Raw genomic sequence first — 26,516 nt, 5'->3', positions numbered from 1 at the left:
TTATAGCCCTTTGGCCATAGTTCCAAATTGTTCTTCAGAATGGATGGAATAGTCCACAATTCCACCAGTAGTGCATTTGTGTCCCAGTTTTTTCATATCATCTCCAGCATTTGTCATTTTCTTTTTATGTTATGTTGGTCAATTTGTTTTATGTGAGGTAGTATCTTGGAATTGTTTTAATCTGCATTTCTCTAATAAGTAGTGATTTAATGTGACTCTTGATAGCTTTGATTTCTTCTTCTGAAAAATGCCTGTTCGCTTTCTCTGAGGAATCACCATGGCAGCCGGGACCCTGTACACATACCCTGAAAACTGGCAGGCCTTCAACGCCCTCATTGCTGTACAGTACAGTGGGACCCAGATCCCCGTACTGTCCGCACCTCCCCACTTCCACTTTGGTCAGACCAACCGCACCCCCAAATTCCTCCAAAAATTTCCTGTGGGCAAGGTTCCAGCCTTTGAGGGTGATGATGGGTTCTGTGTTTGAAAGCAATGCCATTGCACACTATGTGAGCAATGATGACCTTCGAGGCTCGACCCCTGAGGCTGCTGCCCAGGTGATCCAGTGGGTGAGCTTTGCTGACAGTGACATCATTCCTCCAGCCAGTACCTGGGTGTTCCCTACTCTTGGCACCATGCACCACAACAAACAGGCTACAGAGAACGCAAAAGAGGAGGTGAGGGGGGTTCTGGGGCTGCTTGATGCCCACCTGAAGGCTCAGACCTTCCTGGTGGGGGAGCGCGTGACTATGGCTGACGTCACAGTTGTGTGCACCTTCTTGTGGCTCTATAAGCAGGTCCTGGAGCCATCATTCCGGCAGGCCTTCCCCAATACCAACCTCTGCTCCCTCACCTGCATCCACCAGCCCCAGTTCTGGGCAGTGTTGGGAGAGGTGAAGCTCTGTGAGAAGATGGTGCAGTTTGATGCTAAAAAGTTTGCTGAGAGTCAGCCCAAGAAGGAGGTCCCAAGAAAAGAGAAGGGACAGAGAGAAGAGAAACCCAAGGCCCAGGCAGAGCGGAAGGAAGAGAAGAAGGCAGCTGTGGCCCCCGGCCCTGAGGACATGGATGAGTGTGACCAGGCCCTGGCTGTGGAGCCCAAGGCCAAGGATCCCTTTGCCCACCTGCCCAAGAGCACGCTTGTGTTGGATGAGTTTAAGCTAAAGTACTCTGATGAGTACACACGCTGACGGTGGCCCTGCCGTACTTCTGGGAGCACTTCGACCGTGATGGCTGGTCCCCGTGGTATGCCGAGTACCACTTCTACCAGGAGCTCAGCCAGACCTTCATGAGCTGCAACCTCATCACTGGAATGTTCCAGCACCTGGACAAGCTGAGGAAGAATGCCTTTGCCAGCGTCATCCTTTTTGGCACCAACAACAGCAGCGCCATTTCTGGAGTCTGGGTTTTCCGGGACCAGGAACTCGTCTTCGACTGGCAGGTAGACTACGAGTCCTACATGTGGTATAAGGTGGATCCTGGCAGTGAGGAGGCCCAGACCATGGTCCGAGAGTACTTCTCCTGGGAGGGGGCCTTCCAGCACGTGGGCAAACCCTTCAATCAGGGCAAGATCTTCAAGTGAACACCCTCACCTGCTACACCTAGCTGCCTACTTCCTCCTCTGCAGGGAGGTGCCAGTCATTAAAGGAAACTGAACACAGAACCCCTCCCCCTTTCTCCCACCCCAAAAAACAAGAAAAAAGAAAAATGCCTGTTCATATCCTTTGGTTATTTGTCAACTGGGGAATGGCTCTTATTTTTTCAAAATTTGCCTCCATTCCCTATGAGAAAATAAGCCTTTATCAAAGAAACTTACTCTAAAATTCCCCATGCCCCAGTTTCCTGTTTTCCTTCTAATTTGGCTGCATTGGGGTTCATGCAAAATCTTTTTAATTCAATGTAATCAAAATTGTTCATTTTACATCCTTTCTTCTTCTCTGTTTATTGTTTGGTCATAAATTCTTCCCTTAACCATAAACTTGATAGGTAAGATATTCCATGCTTGCCTAATTTGTTTAAAATATTACCTTTTATGTTTAAATCATGTACACATTTTTACCTTATCTCAGTATACAGTGCGAGATGTTGGTTTATATCTAATTTTGGCCAAACTTCTTTATAGTTTTCCTAGCAACATTTGTCATATAGTGATTTCTTGTCCCCAAATCCTGGATTTGGGTGTTTGTCAAACTCTAGATTACTGTACTCATTTACTGTTGTATGTGGTATACCTAATCTATGCCACTAATTCGCCACTTTATTTCTTAGCTGGTACCTGATTGTTTTGATGATTACCACTTTGTAAAACAGTTTAAGATCTGTTACTGCCAAGTCACCTTCCTTCCCATTAAAAAAAATTGGTTTCCTTGATGTTCTTGATTTTTTGTTTTTACAGATGAATTTTATAATTATTTTCTCTATCTCCATAACATTTTTTTGGGAGTAATTTGATTGGTATGGCACTGAATCAGTAAATTAACTTAGGCAGAATTGCCATTTTATTACACTAGCATACCATAAACAATTACCCATAAACAATTAATAATTTGCCAATTGTTTAGATTGAACTTTATTTATGTGAAAAGTATTTCATTCCTGAATTGTCTGGACAGATAGACTTACAAATATTTTATATTGTCTGCAGCTATTTTAAATGGAATTTCTCCTAGTTCTTCCTGCTAAATTTCATTGATAATATATAGAAATGCTGGTGATTTATGTGGATTATTTTATAACCCACAACTCTGCTGAAGTTGTTAATTACTTTGCATTTTTTAGCTGATTCTCTAGGATTCTCTAAGTATACCATCATGTCATCTGCAAAAAGTAATGCTTTTGTTCCCTCGTTGCCCTTTCTAATTCTTTCAATTTATTTTTCTTGTTTTATTATTATAGCTCTCATTACTGAAACTATGTTTAATAATAGTGGTGATAATGGGCATTCTTGATTCAACCCTGATCCTATTGGAAAGGCTTCTAGCTTATCCCCTGTAGAGATGTTTGCAGATGGTTTTGGGTAGATATTGCTTATTTTAAGGAAAATTCCATTCATTCCTATACTTTTTATTCTGGTTTTTAAAAAATAAAGATGAGTATTTTATTTTGTCAAAAACATCTTTTGTATCTATTGAGATAATCATATGATTTTGTTGGTTTTGCTATTGATATGGTCAATTATCCTCATAATTTTTCCTCATATTGAACCAGCCTGATATATATATACACATATATACACACACACACCCCCTGGTCATATGTATGATTGATTTTGTGGTATATTGGTGTAATATTCTTGCCACTATGTTATTAAAAATTTTTGCATCAGTATTCATTAGAGAAATTGGTCTATAGTTGTCTGTATGATTTTTCTTTTTGTTCTTCCTGGCTTAGGTATCAGCACCTTATTTGTGTTATAAAAGAAATTTGGTAGCATTCCCTCTTTGCCAGTTTTTTCTAAATAGTTTATGTAATATTGAAATAAATTTTTCTTTAAATGTTTAGTAGAATTTACTTATTTGTCCATCTGATCTTGGGGATTTTTTCTCAGGGAACTCATTTATGGCTTGTTCAATTTATTTTTTAATATAGTTATTTATACATTTAACTTTTTCCTGTTAACCTGGGCAATTCATATTTTTATAAGTTTTCATGCATTTCACTTAGATCACCATATTTATTGGTATATAATTGGGCAAAATAGCACCTAATAATTGCTTTAATTTCATCTTTATTGGTTGTGATTTCACTGTTCTTGTTTTGATATTGGTAATTTCATTTTCTTCTTTTAAAAAAAATCATATGAACCAAAGGTTTGTAAATTTTATTATATTTTTTTACCCATAAAACTTACTCCTAGTTTTATTGATTAGTTCAATGGTTTTCTGACTTTTAATTTTATTATTCTCCCATTTGATTTTTTGGACTTTCAATTTGGTGTTTAACTGGGAATTTTTAATTTGTTCTTTTTCTAGTTTTTTTTAGTTGCATGCTCAATTCATTGATATGCTCTTTCTCTATTTTATTGATTCAAGCATCTAGATTTTAAAAATTTTTCCCTAATTACTACTTTGGTCACATCTCATAAAGTTTGGTATATTGTCTCATTGTTGCCATTCTCTTTAATGAAATTGTTGTTTCTGTGGTTTGTTCTTTGACCCAGTCACTCTTCAGGATTAGATATTTATTTTCCAATCAATTTTTAATCCCTGTTTATACAACCCTTTATTGAATATAATTTTTATTAAAATATGGTTTTAAAAAGATATATATAATTCTGTTTTTCCACATTTGGTTGTGAGGTTTTTATGCCCTAATACATGGTTAATTTTTGTGAGGGTGACATGTATAGCTGAGAATAAAAAGGTATACTCCTTTCTATTCCCATTCAGTTTTTCCAGAGGTTTAACATATCTAACTTTTCTAAAATTCTAGTCATCTCCTTAACTTCTTTCCTCTTTATTTAATGGTTAGATTTATTTAACTCTGAGAGGTGACAGTTGAGGTCCTTTACTAGTATAGTTTTACTTTCTATTTCTTTCTGTAACTCATTTAACTTTTCCTTTAAGAATTTGGATCCTATGCCATTTGGTCCATGTATGTTTATATATATATATGTATATGTATATATATATGTTTAGTTTTGAAATTACTTCATTGTAGTTTTGGTCTTTTTAATTAATTAATTAATTAATTGTCTATGGTCTTTTAAATGTAAAATGTAGTTTCCCTGCTTATCCTTTAAAATTAGGTCTATTTTTGCTTTTACTTTGTGTGAAATCATACTTGTTACCCTGGCTTTTTTTTTAATCTCACTTGAAGCATAATAGATTCTGCTCCTGTCTCTTATTTTAACTCTGTGTTTTCCTCTCTGTTTCAAGGATGTGCTTTTGTCAACAACATATTGCTGGATTCTGGCTTTTAGTCCATTCTGCTATCCTGTTCCATTTTATGGGTGAGTTCATGCCATTCACATTCATAGTTATGATTTTTAATTATGTGTTTTCCTCCATCCTATTTTTCCCATTTATCCTTCCTCTATCTGAATCTGTTTCTGTCTCTCTCTTTCTCCCCCTTTCCCTTCTCATAAGTCACTTTTACTTCACACCACTACCTCTTTTTTTTTTTTTTAAAGCAATCGGGTTAAGTAACTTGCTCAAGGTTACAAGGCCAGGTGTTTCTGGGTGGGTGCTAAGTTTCTGAGCCCGGGATTCGATGTCCAGGTCTTCTCAACACTGGAGCTGGTGCTCTTACTTGCTGTGCTACCTGGCCACCCCACCACTACCTCTTTTAATCTGCCCTCCCTTCTCTTATCCTTCTGTTATTCCCTTTCTTTCTTACTTCTCTGTAGGAAAAAACTGAGTGTGTATATTATTCCCTCTTTGGGTCACTTTTGATGAGAATAAGTTTCAAGGACTGCCTTCTTCCCTCTCCTATCTGTGTTTTCCCCCTCATTGTAAAAGCTTTTTTCTCAGCTCTTTTATGAGATAATTTTTTCCATTCTTCTTCTCCCTTTCACCTTCTCCCAGTACATCCCTCTTTCTCACCAATTAATTTTATTTGTTTAGATATCATCCCATCACAGTCACCTCACACCCATTTGTTTACATATATTCCCTTCTAATTGCCCTAAAAACAATAAAATATTAGGAGCTACAGTTATCTTCCCATATGGAAATGTAAACATTTTAACCTTGATTCCCTTATGATTTCTCTTTCATGTTTCTCTTTTTATGGTTATCAAGTCATTTATTTGAAAATTAATTTTTCTATTCAGCTCTGTTCTTTTTTATCATGAATGCTTGAAACTCTTCTATTTATTAAAGGTTTATTCCCCCCTCTCACTGCCCCCCTCCCCCAGGATTATGCTCAGTTTTGCTGGATGGGTTATTCTTGGTTGCAATCTTTTTTGCTTTCTGGAATATCATATTCAAACCTCCTGATACCTTAATGTGGAAGTTGCTAGGTCTTGTGTGATCCTGATTGTGGATCCATGATATTTGAATTGTTTCTTTATAGCTGCTTGCAACATTTTTTCCTTGACCTGGGAGCTCTGGAATTTGACGATAATATTCCTGGGAGCATTCATTTTGAGATTTCTTTTAGGAGCTTGGTAGATTCCTTCAGTTTCTACTTTACTCTCTGGTTCTAGGACATCAGAGCAGTTTTCTATGATAATTTCTTGAAATACAATGCCTTGGTTCTTTTTACTGATCATGACTTTCAGGTAGTTCAATAATTCTTAAATTACTCCTCAATGTATTTTCTAGTTTAGTTCTTTTTCCAATGAGATATTTCACATTTGCTACTATTTTTCCATTCTTTTGATCTTATTTTACTGTTTCTTAATGTCTCATGGAGTCATTAGTTTCCACTTGCCCAATTCTAATTTCTAAGAAATTATTTTCTTCAGTGACTTTCTATATATTTTTTTCCATCTGGCCAATTTTGCATTTTAAGGTGTTCTCTTTAGTGAATTTTCATACTTCTTTTACCAAACTGTTGACTCTCATCTTTACAATTTTCTTGCATCACTCTCATTTATTTTCTCAATTTTTCTTCTACTTCCTTTATTTGATTTTTAAAATCCTTTTTGAGCTCTCCCAGGTTTTCTTGTTGGGTTTTTATGTAATTTACATGTTTTCTTTCAGGCTTTGTCTGGGGTTGCTTACCTACTTGTTTTCTTCTATGTTTGTGTCTCAAGTCACCATTGTAACTTATGGTCAGGTTCTTTTTTTTTTTTTACTGTTATTGTTTGCTCATTTTTAGCCCATTTCTTGACTTTTAAGTACAGGTTAAAGTTGAATTTGCTCTCAGAGTAAAGGGGACACCGTTCCAAGCTTCAGGCCTTTCTTGCTACTGTTTTCAGAGCTAGTTGTAGGATTCTATAGGTTTTCAGTGCTTCCAAGATGGTACGATCTAAGGAGAGGTGTGGTCACTGCCCTCCTGTTCTGTGCTTTGGTTTTCGCCCAGGAAGGACCCTTGCTCCACTGTATCCACCAGTACTAGTGCTTCTCTTGTTTCTTTGATGGTGGTCAGGTACCCCATTCTCTTATAGCTATGATTGTTAAACTTAAGTATGTCTCAGAATTGAGAACAAGGTCCCTACTCCCCTGTGACCACTCGTAAGCAACCACAAGCACTCCTTTCCACCCTGAAACTGAGACTTGGTCCCCTGCTTCCATGCACTGCAAGTACTTTCCTCCTTTTGACCATGGTACTGTGACCAAGAGCTGTGTATGGGCAATGTGACACAGTCCTCAACCCAGCACCAGCACTGGGTCCCCTGCAATCTCCTTGAAAACAGTTGCTGGCCTCTTACATTCCCTCGACTAAGAGTTCTTGAAGTTTCTACTGCAGCCAATGCAGGTGTCCGCAAGGTGTGGCCTGTGCTTTGCTCCTAGCATTTACCACCATTCCAGTGAGACAGATCTTCCCATTGGCCTCCTAAATTGTCTTGGTCTGGAAAATTGTTTTGCCTGAACTTTTCTTGGTTCTGTTGCTCCAGAATATGATTTGAAGCATGTTTGCAAGTTGTTTTGAGGGAAATTTGGGAGGGCTTATCTCAGGGTTTTGCTACTCCGGCATCTTGGCTCTGCCCTTTCATGCAATCTAAATAGTTCAAAACTACACTAAAATTTTAGGTACACCCACTGCAATAAATGTTTATTGTGTTATACAGCATTTAAAATTCTTTCTTTTAATCAGAGAAGAACTATAGACTCACTGAATTTCAGGATTCATACTGCTTTCTGATTTTTCCTTGTTTAATAATAATAACAACAACTAATATACAGTGCTTTTTATGTTCCAGGCACTGTACTAAGCACTTTGTAATTATTATTATTTATTTGATTTTCACAACAGCCCTAGAAAGTAGGTGATATTATTGTCCCCATTTTTACACTTGAGGAAACTGAAACAAACAGAATTTTTTTGGGTTTTCCCAGGCTCAAACAACTAGTTGGTGTCTAAGTCCATTTTGAACTCAAGTCTTATTGAGTCCAGGTTTAATACCCTATCAATTGGTCCATAATCTTAAAGAGGTGGTTACTTTCTTCTAAGTAGCCACCAGAGCCATATCATGAGCATCTGTGATTATTATGTCTTTTACTGATTTCCAGCTTCTCTTCTGAATTCTGTAACTTTTTTATTTCACCATGGCCTGGGAGGGCAACCAAAAGAGACCTCTTGATTACCTTGTGAAGAAATTAAGGGTTCTCCTCATATAATATGGAACTATGGCTTCAACTTTTTCTTGCCTTCAATTTAATTGCATTCAGGACAGTTGGCACAGAATCCAAATTGAACACTGAAGAAGTTACATTTACATTAATAGCTTTTTCACTTGCCTGAATCCTTTGCTGTTAAATATTTTTATCAGTAACTTGGAATATTTTTATCAGTGATTTGGATGAAGACATATGTCATCCTTATCCAATTTGTGGAAGGCCAGAGGGGCAGCAATATTTTCAATATAGAAGTAAGATCCAAAAAAATTCTCAATGCTTTACAATAGTGGACTCAAAATGCCAGTTTTTCTTGGGTTGAAAATATTAGTTATGCAAGACCTCAAGGTTTTAGTTGATTACAAATATTGATGTGAATTAACATTTTGACAATGACATTCCCAAATATCAATACTATATGAGGCTACATTAGCAAAGGCATAGTGTTAACAGTGACAAAGCTTTGATTGAACCTTGCCCTGCTCAGACCTTACCTCTCCATGCCTTTGCAAACTGAGTGTCTATTTGTAGACTGCATTCCTTCCTCACTTTTGCCTGTTATGATCCCTAGTTTCCTTCAAAGTTCAGTTCAAATGAATTTTCTGCATGAAACCTTTCCTGATACTGCAACTGCTACTGATTTTCTACACTCCACCCCCCCCCCCACCCCATACCCTGACCCTTGACCATGTATTTATTTTGTACACACATGTGTACATATTATCTTTTTATTATTAATTTTTAGTTTTCAACATTCATTTCCACAAGATTTTGAGCTCCAACTTTTCTCCCAATTTCTTCCCTCTCCCCCACCCCAAGATGGCTTGCATTCTGATTACCCCTTCCTTTCTAGCATCCCATACCTCCAATCTCCTTACCCCTTACTTTCCTATAGGGTAAGATACCCAGTTGACTGTGTATGTTATTCCTTCCTTAAGTCAAATCTGATGCGAGTAAGGTTCACTTATTCCCTCTCACCTCCTCCTTCTTCCTCTCCATTGTGAGACCTTTTTCTTACCTCTTTTATGTGGGATAATTTACCCCATTCTATCTCTCGCTTTCTCCTTGTCCCAATATATTCCTCTCTTACCCCTTAATTTTATTTTTTAGATATCATCCCTTCATATCCAACTCATCCTGTGCCATCTATCTACCTATCTATCCATACACACACACACACACACACACACACACACACACACAATTTCCTCCAACTACTCTAAATCTGAGAAAGATCTCATTAGTTACACATATCATCTTTCCAGGTGTTTCCACAGTGTTTCCATAGTTCAACTTTAATATGTCCTTATGATTTCTCTTTCTTGTTTACCTTTTCATGGTTCCCTTGATCATTGTATTTGAAAGTAAAATTTTCTATTCAGCTCTGGTCTTTTCATCAAGAATGCTTGAAAGTTCTCTATTTCATTGAATATCCATTTTTCCCCTGAAGTACTTTACTCAGTTTTGCTGGGTAGGTGCTTCTTGGTTTTAATTCTAGCTCCTCTGACCTCCAGAATATTCCATATTCTGGAATATACCATATTCCAAGCCCTTTGAGAAGCTGCTAGATCTTCTGTCATCCTGATTGTATTTACACAATACTTGAATTGTTTCTTTCTGTCTGTTTGCAACATTTTCTCCTTGACCTGGGAACTCTGGAATTTGACTACAGTATTCCTAGGAGTTTTCCTTTTGGGATCTCTTTCAGGAGGCAATCAGTGAATTCTTTCTATTTCTATTTTACCCTCTGGTTCTAGAATATCAGGCAGTTTTCCTTGATAATTCTTGAAAGATGATAATTTCTTGAAAGATGATGTGGAGGATCTTCTTTTTGAACATGACTTCAGGTAGTCCAATGATTTTTTAATGATCTCTCCTGGATATATTTTCCAGGTCAGTGATTTTTCCAATGAAATATTTCACATTATCTTCAATTTTTTCATTCTTTTGGTTTCTTTTTATAATTTCTTGATTTCTTATGAAGTCATTAGCTTCCATTTGCTCTATTCTGATTTTGAAGGAATTATTTTCTTCAGTGAGTTTTTGGATCTCCTTTTCCAATTCTGCTTTTTAAGACACTTTTCTTCTCACTGGGTTTTTGGACCTCTTTACCATTTGGGTTAGTCTATTTTTGGGTCTACTTTAGAGAGCTGTTGACTTGTTTTTCATGATTTTCTTGCATGACTCTCATTTCTCTTCTCAATTTATCCTCTACTTCTCTTACTTGATTTTCAAAGTCCATTTTGAGCTCCTCCATGGCCTGTAATCAATTCATATTTTTCTTGGAGGATTTTCATGTAGGAGCTTTGACTTTGTTGTCTTCTTCTGGTTGTATGCCTTGATCTTCTTTGTCACCAAACTAATATTCTATAGTTAGAGTTTTTTATGCTGTTTGCTCATATTTCCAGTTAAACTCTTGACTTTCTAACTCATTGTCAAGATAGGATGCTGCTTACAGTGGGGATGGGTGTGGGTGTACTTTCCCAGGCTTCAGGGGTCTTGTATAAGCTGCTTGGTCCCCTACCCTTTCCAAGCCTAGAGCTCTGGAAGCAGCTGCTGTTGCTGCTACCACTCTCTCTGGGTCTGGGGCTGGACCCCAGCCAGACCATGCTCCTCTTTTACCCAGGTCCCACAGAGTTCTCCCACTGATCTTTCACACTATACTTGGCATTTTGGGGTTGAGAAGCCTGGAAACCACCACAGCTGCCAGTGATTCAGTCCTGTGAGGCCTGCTCTGACTGTGTCTGCACTGGCACAGCCCATGCCAAATTGCTCTGCTCCCAGCCCAGTGTGATAGACCCTTCCTTCAGTCTTCCAGGCTGTCTTGGGCTGGAAATGTGTTTCACTCTGCCATTTTGTGGCTTCTGTTTTGAGTCATTTTTTACAGGTATGCAGAGGAGTTTTGGGAAAAGTTCAAGCAAGTCCCTGCTCTTACTCTGCTATCTTGGCTCCAAGATCTACAAATTGTATTCCATTAGAACATAAAACTCCTTGAAGGCAGGGAATGTTTTATTTTTGTCTTTGTATCTTCAGTGTCAGTAGAGTGCCTGGTAGGTACATAATGCGTGCTTAATAAATACTTGTTGATTTATTAGGTTCAATTCTGGCTAAGGAAGGAAACTTTGGGAAGGAAACAGACAAGCTGGACCACATCCATACTTGGTGATTTTGTATGAGCATTAAATGATAGAATTTGAAGAAGAGAAGACTGGGGGTGGGGGAAGAAGACAACTATCTTCATATTTTTGAAGGATAGTTATATGAAAGAAATGTTAAACTGTTTTTGGGACTTGGCTTCAGAGATAGAACAATCATATAGAGAAGAATTTATAGCATCATTTATAATAATATAGGGAAGAATTTCCTAACAATTAAAATGACTTAAAAGTAGAATGAGATTAGAATATAGGAGGTTTACCATTATTGGAGATTTTCAAGCAGAAATAGAATGATCTGTTATAGAAGGAAATCCTGCTCAGGTATGGGTTGGAATAGTTAGATAGCCTCTGAAATTCCTCCCCCAGAGGCCTGTGAGATTCTGGTATTCTGTGGAGAATTTCTGTACCATTTCTTGGGATTATAGTGTTTCAAGACCAAGTGCCAGAAAGTTTTTTTCCCCTTCATCTAATATTGATGTCTGATACAACTAAGACAACAAATTCCACCAGGCCTGGGATTTATTTGTAAAAGAACTGTGTATTAAAAAGGCACTTAAGTTGTAAATTTGGCATGAACTAGTCATATGGGCAGATACATTCTTGGTTTAATGATATTGTGAATGTTTTATAGACTTTTGTACTTATGACAGAAGAGAAGATTACAAATTCCCAAGAACTGAGATGTCCAGAAGGCTACGATTTTGTGAATTATGTGGAAATGTGTACAGAGCTTTTTTTTCACTGAAAGTGACCACAAAGAGACCACAATGAAATATATTTAATTTCCCAAGATCGTTCTCCTCATCTTCTATCCCCAGAGTCTTGGTATTTTTCCATGTTTCCTAAAATACAAAATAGAAATGCTCATTGTTTTCCCTTTCACTTTCCTCTCTCTGACCCTTTTTGTGCTTTCACTGGGTCAATTGGCATCCATATGTCATGTTCGTTTAAAAGAACTGTATCTATTTTTCTTACTCCAACACTGGGAAATTCTTAATGACATTTGCTACCACAAACAAACTCTGGACAATTGTGATTTTTTTTTTAACTTTGGCGATTCCAACTTCTACTAGTGAGCTCAGAGCAGGACTTGACCATCTTACTGTAAATATAAGCACAGACAACTTGGGAATCGAATGGAAAAGAAATAGGTTTAGAGACAATTTTAATATTCCCTTATTGGTTAGTAGCAAAATCAATTTTGAAGGCATAAATAATTTGATTAATTTTCAAGTGCTAAAGATTTTTAAATGATTCTCTTTTTTTTCCCCATAAGCCAAACTCTGCTTTTCATTGTCATTTGTAAAGCAATATGGTCATTTTCTGCATTTGACTTGCAAATGGCAACTTTATATCTTTATGACTATAAATACTAGTTTCGCTGTAAATTGGTTACTTTGTGATAGAGAAACAAAGGCAGGTTATATCAAAACTATGTTAGCATGTAGACATTCAAGAACCTTAATAAAAGATAAAAAATTATTACATTAAGTATATTTCATAATAAAGTATGTAAGCACACACATTCACACTTGTACCTCAGTGATCCATAGTTTCATTTGTGTATATACTGCTTCCATTGATGTAAATCACAAATACTAGGTGATCATAATCCCTCCCCCTCAAAAACTGCTATAAATTCATATATATATTATATCTATATCTACACCTCTAGCTATATATCATCTATCTATCTACCTATCTATCTAAATCTGTGTGTATGTATGTATGTATATATATACATATATATATGTATGTATGTAGTGGATCAAAATCTGGCCTCAGAGTCAGCAAGACTTAGAAACAAGTCTCAATTCTGACATCTATTAGCTGTGACTCTGGGCAAGTTACTTGATCTCTCAGGCTCAAGTAAACTCTCTAAGATGATAATTCACAGAAAAAGTGTCAAATTGTATTGGTGTGTATAATATACTAATTATATATGTATGCATGCATGAATATATGTATGGGCATACAAGTATATATTTATATGTATACCTGTATATGTATTAGCTAGAGAAACATGCATATATACATTATAAATGTATATGCATAGATTTTAGTATTCCTTTATCAGTAACAAAATCTGAAGACAAAAAGTTTGATTAATTTTATATAGGTTGTATAAAATATTGTACATAATATGCATATGTATGTGTGGCTATATTGTATATACCATGCACATATATTTAATGTATGTATATATGTATATACATGCATATTCATATATATTTTTTATATACACACACATATACACACATAATAACTACATTTAAATAACACCGACTCTGTGCCAGGCACTGTGTTAAGTACTTACAAAATATTATCTCATTAGCTCCTCACAACAACTCTGGCAGGTAGGTGCTATTATTATGATGCCCATTTTACAGTTGAGGAAATGGAGACACATAAAGGTTAAGTATCTTGCCCAACACACAGAGTAAGTGTCGGAGGCTGGATTTGAACTTGAATGTTCCTGAGCACAAGGCCGATTATCTATCTACTGTGCTACCAACTCAGTATGTGTAAATTCATGTATATATTTATGTATATCTGTGTATATGTCACATATATACACTCACCTGAGGGAGCTGCCATAAGGTGAGGTGACTATCATTGCAGACCAGTACATTCTCTCCAGTTCCTCATCTAGAATTACCTACAATTTTGAAAGATGAAGTGATTTGCTCAGGTTAAGAGTGGGAAGGAATGATAGAGGCCATCTAGTCTAGAAGTATCAGACATATCCTGTGGTTCATTGTGGCCCACAGAACTCCTACTGTGGTAGGAATCAGACTAAAGAATAATTGAGAAATATTTAACAAAATGGATAAAAATACAATATATCACATATAATGTTAATTTGTTGTTTTCAAAGTCAATATGTAGCCTGTGGGGATCCTTATGCTCAATTTTCCAGGTACACTTGCTGAGACCAGTGGATTGTGAAGATGCTCCTCTTGCTTGATCACCTTGGTCACCTGCTCTATTTCCATTAGACTTTTTCTTATGAAGACACATCAAAACTCTCATGTATGCATCAGACCTTGTTCTTTGTACGATCTTGAGGCTAGGATTAAAAATGTAATCCTCTAAGTCACTGAGCAGGAGCTGATGAAATTTTTACAAAATTCAAAAATGCACTAGAGAGTAATGTATAGCAAAAAATGATGATTATGTTGAATTACAATGATCAAGATTTTAATGTTCATATAATGTTAATTTTAATATCAATATTTTACAATGTCTAAATAATTGAACTTTGAAATTATCTTTTTAATTTTGTAGCATATATATATATATATATATATATTTTTTTTTTTTTAAAGTAACTTGATCAAGGTCACACAGCCAGTTATTTCTGGGTGTGGTGCTAAGTATCTGAGCCCAGATTTGATCCCAGGTCATCCCTACTCTGGGACCAGTGCTTTTACTCACTGTGCTACCTGGCCGCCACAGCACATATATTTCTTTTTGAAAATTTAATATATTTTTATTTTGTCAACTATTTTCCCATTACATGCAAATATTTTTAAGCATTCATTTTTAAAAATTTTGATTTCCAAATTCTTTTTTTCCCTCCTGTTCCTTTCTCCTCGAGAAGGCAAGCAATTTCATATCAATTATTCATATGAAGTGAAGCAAAACATTTTCATATTATCCATGTTGCAATTGAAAATACAGACAAAACCTTCCCAAGAGAAAAAAAGGAAAAAAAAGTATGCTTCAATTTTCATTCAGAGTTCATCAGAGATCTCTCTCTGGAAGTGGATAACATTTTTCATCATGGACCTTTGGAATGGTCTTGATCAGAGTGGGTAAGTCTTTCACAGCTGATCATCCTTACAATGTTGTTGTTCCTGTGAACAATGTTTTCTTGGTTTTGCTCACTTCATTTTGCATGAATTCATGTAAGTCTTCCCAGGTATTTTTTTTACATTTCTCTTGAGTCTTGTATTAAAAGTCAAATTTTCTATTCATCTCTGTTTTTTTCATCAGGAATACCTGAAAGTTCTCTATTTCATTAAATACTCATTTTTTTCCCTTGGAGAATTATATTCTGATTTTTTGGCTAGGTTATTGTTGGTTGTAATTCCAGCTCTTTTGTCTTCTGGGATATCATATTCCAAAAACCTCCACTCCTTTCAGGTTATAGCTGCTAAATCTTGTGTGATCCTGACTGTGGCTCCATGGTATTTGAATGGTTTCCTTCTTGGCTACTTGAAATATTTTCTCTTTGACCTGAAAGCGCTGAAACTCAGGAACTATATTTCTGGGAGTTTTCATTTGGAGATCTCTTTCAGGTGATGATCAGTGGATGATTTCAATTTCTATTTTACTCTTGGGTACAAGGTAGTTTCCCTTAATAATGCATTGAAATATGATGTCTATGCTCTTTCTCTGATCATGGCTTTCAGGTAGTCCATTAATTCTTTTTTATTAATTAAAAAAAAGTATTTACTATTAGTTTATAACATTCAGTTCCATAAGTTTTTGAGTTCCAAATTTTCTCCCTCAACCCACAGTCCAAATTATTTCTCCTCTATCTATTTTTCAGGTCAGTTGCTTTTCCAGTGAGATATTTCACAATTTATTCTTTTTCCCCCATTCTTTTGATTTCATTTTTTTGTTTCTTGGTATCTCACAAAGTCATTAGCTTCCTACTGCCAGCTCTAATTTAAGGAGTTATTTTCCCCATTAAACTTTTGTACTTCTTTTTCTATTTGGCCAATTTTGCTTTTCAAAGAGTTATTTTAATCAGTGAATTTTTACACCTCTTTTTCCCTTTGTTTAATTCTTTTTTTTTGAAGGTGTTACTCAGTATTTTCCTCCTCTTTTACCAAGCTGTTAATTGTCTTTTCATAAATTTATTCCTTTGCTCTCATCTCTTTACCTATTTTTTTCCTCTACACTCTTATTTGATTTTGAAAGTATTTTTAGGTCCTCTGGGAATTGTTGTTGGGTTTGTGTCCAATACACTTTTTTTTCCTTTTGTAGCTTTGCTTGTTGCTGTTTTGACTTCATTGTCTTCTTCTGAGTTTATGTCTTGGTCTTCCGCATCACCACAGTAGGTGGTCAGGCTCTTTTTTTGTTGTTTGCTTATTTTTTCCATGCTATTTCTTGATTTTGAACTTTATGTTAATGTTGGGCTTTATTCCTGGTATTGGGTGGGTAGGAAGGACACTTCCTCAAGTTTCAGGATCTTCCTACACTGTTATTTTCATATATTTTCAAGTTTTCAGTGTTTCCAAAGTGGTATGATGTGAGCAGAGGTGTGGTCACTTCTCTCTGGTCTGCACTTTGATCATTACCTAGCAAAAAAAACCCTGATCCTGCGGGATTGCAAGAAATGCTGTTCCTTAGAGCCTCTACTCCTTTGGGACTGGAAGTAATAATGTTCCTCAGGGTCCTCTATTCTTTGTGACCAAAAGTGATACTGCTTTTTAGGGTTCCCCCTCACTCTTGACAGAAAGTTCTCCTCTCCACTACTGAACTATGACCCAGAGGTGGGTATAGGTAGTGGAGTTGCCTAATAGTATATGATTTTGCATACAGTGCTAGCACAGGGTCCCCATTAAGCTCTTTCTGACCAGTTGCTAGTCTCTTTACTGCCTCTGGATTGAAATCTCCTGAAGCTGCTGCTACTTCTGTTGCTGCCATCTACTCCCACCACTAGCAGTTCATTCATATGGGCTCTGGCTTACCCTCCACCCCTGGCTCACCATTCTTTTTTTTCCTGACCTCCTAAGTTTTTCTGGGCCCGGTAGAATGTCTCAATCTGACCTTTTGTTGGCTCTAATGCCTCATAATTTCATTTGAGGTATTATTTTTTTGGAGGGGGGAAAGCAAGGCAATTGGGGTTAAGTGAGTTGCCCAAGGTCACACAGTTAGTAAGTGTCAAGTGTCTGAGGTCGGATTTGAACTCAGGTCCTCCTAATTTCAGGGTTGGTGCTCTACTCACTGGGTCACCTAGTTGCTCCTGAGGTGTTATTTTAAAATTGTCTGGGGAAGAATGTTGAGAGAGCTCAAGTGAGTGCTTCCTCTATTCCACCATCTTAGCTCTGCACCCAGTAACAGCCTTTAAATTTCTGAAATATTTGAAGACAGTTAAATGTTCTCTTTAAGACTCTTCATAGCACCATATACAAGTGTCTCAAGAGCTGGCCTGAGTCAGAAGGATGTGGGTTAAATCTTGCAAGTCATTCTTTCTGTGCTTCCGGCAATCTCTCAGACTATTATTTGCAGAACAATTGAACGTCTCCATTGATAGAGGAAATTTTCTTCCCCCAATAAGGTTTCTAGACCAAGTGAATAATGTGTCCTGGAAAATTAAAAATAAAAATTCCTCTCTGAGCTAAGCATCACTAGTTACTTCAACAATCGTTTTATGCTATGATCACCAATCCCCTCACCATGCTGGTTGCTCACATCTTGGTGCAATTTGCCAATATAAGGATATAGTTCAAATATGTGGCATCCAGAACAGAATGAGATTTTTTTTCCATTAGGGCAGAGTACTATGGGACTATTACCTTTATTTTGGACACAATTCCACTTTTAATTTAGCCTAATATTGCATTAACATTTTGGCTACTGTACCACACAATTGATGTCACAGTTCACTGAAAACATTAGTTCTGAAATATTTTCTAGCCAATTCTACACTTATTCAGTTGATTTTCACTTGACCTGAACATAGGACTTAACATTTATCACTTCTCCAGGTCATGCTGATCTTCATTCCTGTCTCTTCTCCACTGGAACTTGGATACCATCCCTAAAAATACACTTAGATCTAATAGTTGGGATCAAGACTTATCTTGGGCAGCTAGGTACACAGTGGATAGAGTGCCATCCCTGGACTCAAGAGAACCTGAGTTCAAATCTAGCCTCAGATGCTTATTACCCATGTGACTCTGGGCAAGTCACTTAACCCTGTTTGCCTCAGTTTCCTCATCTGTAAAATGAGCTGGAGAAGGAAATGGCAACCACTTGAGTATCTTTGCCAAGAAAACTTCCAAATGGGTCATGAAGAGTCAGACATGACTGAAATGAATGAGCAACAATCACAAAAACAAAAGACTTATCTTGCCCAGATGCAGGCCTTCGCCATACTTCCAAGATATTGCTGAACTGTATCAGTGGTCATGAATCTTCCCTTCTCCATTTTACTTTTTATTCATCCAAGGGGTGCACTCATAAGTGTTTAACACAAGTATTTCTGAGTTAAAAAATGAATATATGACAAATTTTAAAAATATGCATCAATAACCTTTTTCCTATCATTTTCTTAAGTCTAGATAACACATGATTTGTAGTATTTACAGATCAATGAGGTGTAAATGTTCATATTGATCATTTAACAATAGCTTCTCACAAGTGGAGCTCCGGTATCCTGTCTCATCACCCCTTTATGTATTATTTTCACCCATTAGAATGAAATCTTTAGGCCAGGGACTATCTCACTTGCTTATATTTGTATCCCTAGTTCTTAGTGAAGTTCCTAGAACATAGTAGGTCCTTAATAAATACTTGGTATGTATGTGTCTGTATATATATGTATATCTATATATATCTATCAAAGTTTGCCTTAGATTCAGTCTACCCTTCTACAGTGCTTGATCTTTGTGAAACCTCAGTCTGTCATTCAGAATGTTAGTTATTTCTATGAATTTTATGTCTGCTTTAAATTTCATCAGCATGCCAGCTGTGGCCCCATTCAAGACTCTGAATGGGGCAAGGACCCTGACATAGGAGTACCTGTTGTTGACCAACCAATATTTCAAAGACACATTTGGCAATCATAGGAGTCTTTTACAGTACCCTGATTCTATAAACTTAACAAGGGATAATTTTAGAAAGTTATGAAAGACTTAGACTTTGTCTTGTAACTAAATAGTAATGTGACTTTGAATAAGAAACTTCTTTTTGAGGCTCAGTTTCCTTGTTTATAAAATGGATTATTTGGTATACATGATCTTTATTATCTTTTTCAAATCTAAGGAAATCAGATCTCTTAATTTCAGTGCTTGCAGAGAATATGTCTTCAGAAGGTCCATATTTATAGCAAAAAATTAATAGATTAGCTGAAAAACTAGGTCGTACCATGTGCTTTTGGCATAGCCTAAGCTGTTTCATATTGAACATCACTGTGGACTAGTCTCTCCATCCACAGTCAGAATAGAAAAGAACTAAAAGAAAAGGAATTGATTAGAAATCATTAAAAATAAGAAAAGCACATAGCCATCTCTTACGGATATTTGAGGTCTTATTCTTCCATGAAGTCCAAGAAGGAATCAGAAGATACGAGAACTTCCTTTCTTACTCTGAGGTTCCAGCACTTGTCATTGGAAATGAATTGTTTTGGAAGGAAAGTACTTTAAGCCACCTGCTCTTCCCTTTTTCTTCCTTTTGCTTCCATTGTCATTTCTGTTGCCTTACCTCTTATTTCTACAGAACAGGTGTCACAGTGACATGGTGATTAAGGGTAAGAGATCACAGAGTTAGAGATCGGGCATTTTATATCCCTTCCTAAAGAATGGAGACTATTCTTCCACTGAGTCTATGTTTTTATAAGAATGGTATTCATGGCTCCTTGGGACCAGTAGGCTTTATATTCTGATTTCAGATGACTCCAGGACACAAAGCATTGCATCTTGAGATAGGAGGAGTAACTTTCAGGCATTGACGGGGTCCTATTTTAATTGATCACCATTTCTCTGTGACTTACATTAGTGACTATATTCCTCCCCCCACCCCCCAGTCTGCTCTTGTGACCTTTTAAAAGTAGGTAGGATGCAGAAGAAAGTATATCTCTTCTGTTTCTGCTCTGAGGATGGAGGCATTGTGGTTCCCCACTAGGGAATTTCAGTGAGCACTTCTGGCCTTTGTGGTCACTTAATACAGAGCAGTCTAGGATATGTGTTAGTCAAGGATAATTTGGCACTTAACTCTTAGTGAATATTATCAATGGATGTGAATCCTATTTGTTTGGTGTCACTTTCTTTCCTGGAATTATTTTGCTATTTGAATTTACTTTTTCCCCCCAATGGTAAATTTTTGTGGAGGAATTGTTTGATAACATAATACTAGCCTCTTCCTTTCCTTGGAGGGTGATTATGAATATTTGATGAGATACTAAAGTTGGAAAGGCATTATGAGTGCCTCAAAAGAGAGGTGCTATATAAATTAGTAATAAGAATAAATTATGCAGTATTGTTGGGGGTGTGAAGGGGGGCGTGAACCAACGACTGCAAACACTAAATAAAGACATTAGAATATTTTCAAATTTTATCGGCCTATTTAATAATCTGATTTTTTAAATGACTAGATTAACTTAAATTGCATCTTAAAAAACAAAAACAACCAAAATAGGGCTTGTACAAGAACTGAATTCCAAAGGGTTCTAGTTGCATCATGGAAGTCTTCCACTGAAACTTAAACATGTTTGGGCAATGTTGCTGTAACTGCCTCAGATATTACATTTTATCATCAAAAAAGGAAGATGTCTTCCCCCCCACCCCCTTTTTGCAGGGCAGAAGGCATGGCAATTGGGGTTAAGTTACTTGCCCAAGGTCATATGGCTAGTAAGTGTTAAGTGCCTGAAGTTGGATTTGAGCTCAGGTCCTCCAAACTCCAGGGCTGGTGCTCTATTCACTGCACCACCTAGCCACCCCTGTCTTTCCCTTTGAGATAATAAAAAGTAATACTACATCATTGTACACAACAATTACTGTTGTATAACAATAATGCAAAATGAAAGAAGTCAGAAGTCAAGGTTCTTTTAACTTCTAGGAAACATTTTCAATTACTGATAAAGTGAATGAAGATCCAACCACACATCTGGAAGGTGAACTGAAGTGGCAAACAGTGCTAAGATTGCTGCCTTTTTGCTGGTTCACACTTCTCATTCTTCCATGATCTCCTCTTGTGTCATGGCTTTTCCCTTCTAGTCTCTGTACTCTAAGCCCAATTCTTCATTCATGATCCTGGTTTGAGAAACACCTCATATTGAGAACTTCATAGCTCTGGGAGACCTTTGGAAGACAGATGCCATAGACATAGACAAGATAAATAATAAATGTTAAAAAAAATCAGTCCAGTTCAAAATTGCTGCAAAAGGGCAATGGATTGACTGATAAAATAGAAAGATAAATGGAAATTTAGAGGTTCCATTTACATAAAAAATTTTAAACATTATTAAAAAAAACAACAAACTTCAGTTAAAGATGAGAGGGATTACCTATATCTGGAATTGGTCCAAACTAACTGAATTCTTCAGATTTTTAACAACTTTCAAGGATTCTTGATTATTAAGTGTCTTCTCCTATTTATTCTATGAGGAACTAATTCATATGCTTTTGATTTGTTTACATTCAGTTTATCAAAATGTATTTCCACAGAGTGCTCAGATATCCCCAGAGTTACAGGGGCCTTTTTAGAAGACATTTTAATAATCTGAGAGAGGCAACCGGCTAACTCCTTCCCAAAGCATGAATCCTAACATAAGGAGAGAACTTGGATTGGGTGATGTAGAGGAGTTTCTCAATAGCTTCATATTGTTCCTTTCTAGCTTGATGGTGTCTTAAAGGCAGAGAAGAAATTATTTTCAAAAATAAGATTTTTATCATTCTATTATTTACTATTATAGACCTCTAGCTAGCTGGAAAAAAATAACTATTTCACTTATTTTGACAAATTGTTTTCTTTTGGAAAAATAATAGCTCAAATACCAGAAAGCTTTTCTGGAGATGAAGAGTGTATGAAAGATGATTTTTACAAAATATTGTCATCAGGAAAAAAATCCAAGAAAATGAAAGCCAAAGCCAACAATAATTAGTGATACAAATATAGCAAAGCTCCAAACTCCTGGGTTTCCCCTACTCAACTTATGAAGCATCTATTTCTCTGAACTAGAAATTTATATTTGGCCATGACTAATGAAATGACAACTAAGACTAATCCTCCAAAGAGACAACACATGTGCATTTCCTCCTCTGCTATTGGACCATTACTGTGCTCTTGGAAAGCAAAGACCTTTAGTCAAATGTCTATGGAGACTCTGCAACTGAGAATATTTGAATATTGAATATTTGAAGAAGAATAATGACAGATGGGTTGGAACAATGACATTGTTGGCTCCTGTATTTGGCTTCTATAGGATTCTTTAAAATAATCAAATCCCTAATTGAATTTAAAGTATGATTCAATTTACAAAAAAAAAATCACTGAACCTTTTCAGCAATCCAACTATTTCACAAAGCAAGGCGTACCTTCATTCAATCCAAAAATAATGTTTTACTGAGGAAGATAATAGTTTGTGTTTCCATGGACATAGAAGAGGGAGTTGAGGCAATTTTAGGGCTCCCTCCCCTGATTATTGTTAAGGAGAAAGATGATTTGGGAGAGTTGATCAATCAAACAAAAATATGCATTATTTAGGTTGACTGTCTATATCCATCAGATTCCCCATATACACATTTTTCCTTGCCTGTGTAGATTCTATTTAAATATCCAAATACACTGATAAGAAAAAAACATAGGTAGAAAGAAAACATTAACCTCATTCTTATGCTTCTGTTGATTTAACCTAAAGTAAAGAGAATTATTCTAAAAGTAACCATGGGCAATGGTAGACATTGGGATGGATACCAGAATGCATTATGGAGTCTTTGGTGTGTGAAGATAGAACAAATTCTCATTTACTTGGAATGATTAATATCCATGGTCCTGCTTAAAGGCAGGGGGTTGCCTTAGATGACCTTTCAGCTTGTGACTCTGATTAGAACTCTTTATTTTTTTACTGCTTGACCTATCTAAGGTTCTCTCTGGAAGCTTTAAAGCTTATTTTATGGATAAAATAACTGGTGTCTGAGTGAGTTAGGAAGAAGCCTCTGTTAACTATTTAGGTTAGAAGATATTTCCTAGGGCTGTCTAGGTTAGCTTTGTTAGGAAGTGGTGCTATTGAAGTCAAGGTCATGTGTTTGTCTGTGCCTTTGGGGACAGAAAACTTTACTTTATTACATGGCCACAGACTGTGTGCCTAATTAAGGATGAGACAAAGAGAATTGGGTAAAGCAATTTGAAATAATAAATCTGACACCAATACTGAAAAAAAAAACCCTACTCAAAATGACTAGCCTACTTGTGATTGGTAAGTAATATCATTTTATATAAAGTATAACACATAGTTGATGGTATTGTTTCTGCACCAACAATGGGCATGAATATAATGACCTGAAGAGTATGGCTTTATGTCCAATCAAGTTTGCTTAATTATGCCAGCTGGAGATTTAAGTAGTGATCTTTTAAACTCGGGGAAAGCAATACAAAATTTACATGGGAAAAATAGTATGGGATGGACCCTTAATTAATATTAAGACAAATTCAGCTGGGGACTGGGAGAGACACCCTGTGGGCAAAGACCAGGGTTGCTTGAAGCTGGCCCAGGTTGGAGATCATTCGGAGTGTGATCCCATGAAGGGAGAAGATCACCACCTGGTAGCTTCCTATTTCACCTAATTAACCTTTCTAACTAGGTACTAAACTCAGTCAGCTCCATGCTTCTGAAGGATTATAAGTTCTGTCAGCACCCTCTAAATTTCAGTGCCCTAAGGCAACACTCTGCTCTCCCTGCTCTAGGAGACCAGGAACTACAGAAAGGAGATAGGTGAAAGTGCTAGAAGGAACAGCTTGCTTCTATCTCAATTTTGCAGTATACTTAGCATTCAAAATGTGCTCAAATCTCAGGGCATAGTCAATAATATGAAAATAATGATAGTGTTTTATTGTCATCCATAAATTATATAGTTGTAAAATAATTAAAATATCAATAATAATTCTATACATATGCTCTTTGAAAGCCTAAAATGCTGACCGCAGTCAAATTTATTTTGTTGGCCTTGCAGTACTCTTGAATTAAATATTGCCATACAAAGTCTCTTTTAATTTCCCCTGTTCCCCTTTCCACCCTTGGTTTTTGTGCAGGATTTGATGGATTTCATGCTAAACAATACTTATTCTGAAGTTGTGATTGAAATAGAGGATAATTACTTTGTAATTAAAAGTCAACACAATGTAAAACAACAACAAAATCTTTGGCTGGGATTGCCTTTAGCAAAAGAATAAATTAAAAATAAATAATCTCAGGATTCTAGAATAATAAATACCTCTGTTACAGACTTGTCCCTGTGCGGTGTGCCAAACAATCCTTCTCATGGACACATGCTCATTTAATTCATTCATTCATTCAAAAATGATCCAATAATAACAACAGCTCACATTTATATTGTACTTTATGATTACAAAATACTTTATATTCATGATTGAGGAAAGTAGTGGCAAGAGTTGAAGTCTGGAGATCTGGGTTCAAATCCTTACTTTTTCACTTAACACTTTCAGGTCTTGGGCAAGCCACTTCATTTCTCTGTGCTTCATTTAACAAATAAGGGAATTACACCATATAATCTCTAAGGTTCTTTTTTGTTCCAAGATTCTGTTTTCTTTACAGCAGATCTATAAGATAAATAGTTAAAATACTATTATAATTATACTCATTTCACAGACAAGAAAATTGAGGCTTAGAGAGATCAGATGAGAAAACCCAGACTACAACCATAATAATTAAAAAAAACCTCTTTTATTGTTACATTTATCAGCAATGCAATATTCACAATGCCTATGGAAATTGTAAATATGCTGATGTGGTTATCCATCACAAAATATATCAGGCTTTCTATATGGGCGATAAAGCTGGAACATTTATTAAAATACCGAAAGACTGAGTCCCAAAACCGGAAAGCCAAAGCCATAAGAGTAGTTATGAAATTGGCACAGGCAGATAAAGTAGAAAGCACCCACATTCTCAAGCCTTTAAAACAGAACAGGCTACCTCAGGCAAAGGTCCTCCTCTCCCCACTCACAGCAACCACCCAGCATCCAGGAAGCAGTCCTCAGTAGGAGTCCTTAGCAGAAATTCTGGCTGACTCAAAAAGGGGTTCGCCCTTCCACTGCCGCTGCCTCTGTTACTGCTGCTGCCCCAGCTGTCACAGCCACTGCTAGCCACCACAGGAACTCTAGCTTGGCTTCCGCTTCCTCTTACTCTGCCCCTTCCTGCTACGTCAGCAAGTCCAATGGGGCATGGAAGATCTTTAAATTCCATAACCCTTACATTACACTATCTGTTTCCCCAAGCATTTTAAGTAATGTGTTGTTGTCTAGAATTGTCATCCACCCAGCAACGCAGAGTATCAATAGAAACAATTGCAAAAAGGTTTTCTCTCATAGCTAAAACTTTTGTACTATATTAAAAAAATTACTGAAAGATGCTACTTCAACCAGTAGAGGTGACCAGAGGCTGAGAAAAACTTCAATTAGCCCCTTGTTTGTTGCTTGCTGTCAGTTTGCCAAGGTTAAAACAGACCTTCAGAGAGGCAATTGATCTTGCTTGAGTTTATCAGTTCTCTCTTTAGTCTTGGTGAGAAAGAATCTGGATTATAAGGAAAAATAAAGATGAAAATCATGTTTCCCAGGAACCATTATACCAACTGCTTTATAAACAAATGAATTTAAATGAAGACACTTGAAATTTACCTTGTTAAAGGACAAAAATCCAATACAGCATTCCATTGGCTTTTCTGGGGAGTTAAGTCAGATTTTGCTGGTGAAATATTATATTTTGGGGAAGGGGGGAGTTTGTAGAATGGAGGCAGGAAGTGGGATATAAATTCAGGTAAGAAAAAAAAATCTAAGATATCCCTTTGAAAGAAAAGTAAAAATGAAGGAACAATTTTCCTCTAAGAATTTTTCACTCCCATGATACTGAAAAGATAGAGGCACTTATTGCCTATTCATTTAGACAACTTTTATTCATTGTGCTAGAATAGCATACCGGAACTGGGGGCTTGGGCAAGATATGCTCTAGAGCTCTATGAGACTTGCTTTCAGAAGACTGTTTCTGGTTTTGTGACTCATATTTCTTATATTGCCTTTATTTCTCTACTCTATTTTGTATTCTTAGAATTATTTCTTTCTTTGCTTTCATAACTCAGATGTCCCCACACTGAATCTCATTAGATAATTCCAGATTCCCCTGAGAGATTGACAAAGACTTAGTGCTTGTCCATAATTATTTTTT

General features: G+C 36.5%; 1 long non-coding RNA gene and 1 pseudogene across 1 annotated transcript in view; both read left to right on the top strand.

The window, feature by feature from the left end:
• LOC138149857 (uncharacterized) overlaps positions 1-26,516 on the top strand; it is a 142,848-nt gene that overhangs the window by 91,953 nt on the left and 24,379 nt on the right. The window contains exon 2 of the long non-coding RNA XR_011165440.1: positions 4,875-4,948. This is a non-coding gene — a long non-coding RNA (uncharacterized lncRNA). The remainder of the gene's footprint in view (positions 1-4,874; positions 4,949-26,516) is intronic.
• On the top strand, positions 264-1,637 carry LOC138149856 (elongation factor 1-gamma-like; annotated as a pseudogene).

Source organism: Petaurus breviceps, unplaced genomic scaffold, assembly GCF_028583685.1.
Source record: "Petaurus breviceps papuanus isolate PSGF00001 unplaced genomic scaffold, PetGlider_PUasm1.0 90849, whole genome shotgun sequence".
Lineage (NCBI taxonomy): Eukaryota > Metazoa > Chordata > Mammalia > Diprotodontia > Petauridae > Petaurus > Petaurus breviceps.
Note: the sequence above shows the minus strand (reverse complement) of the source record. Positions and strands in the feature narration are given on the sequence as shown.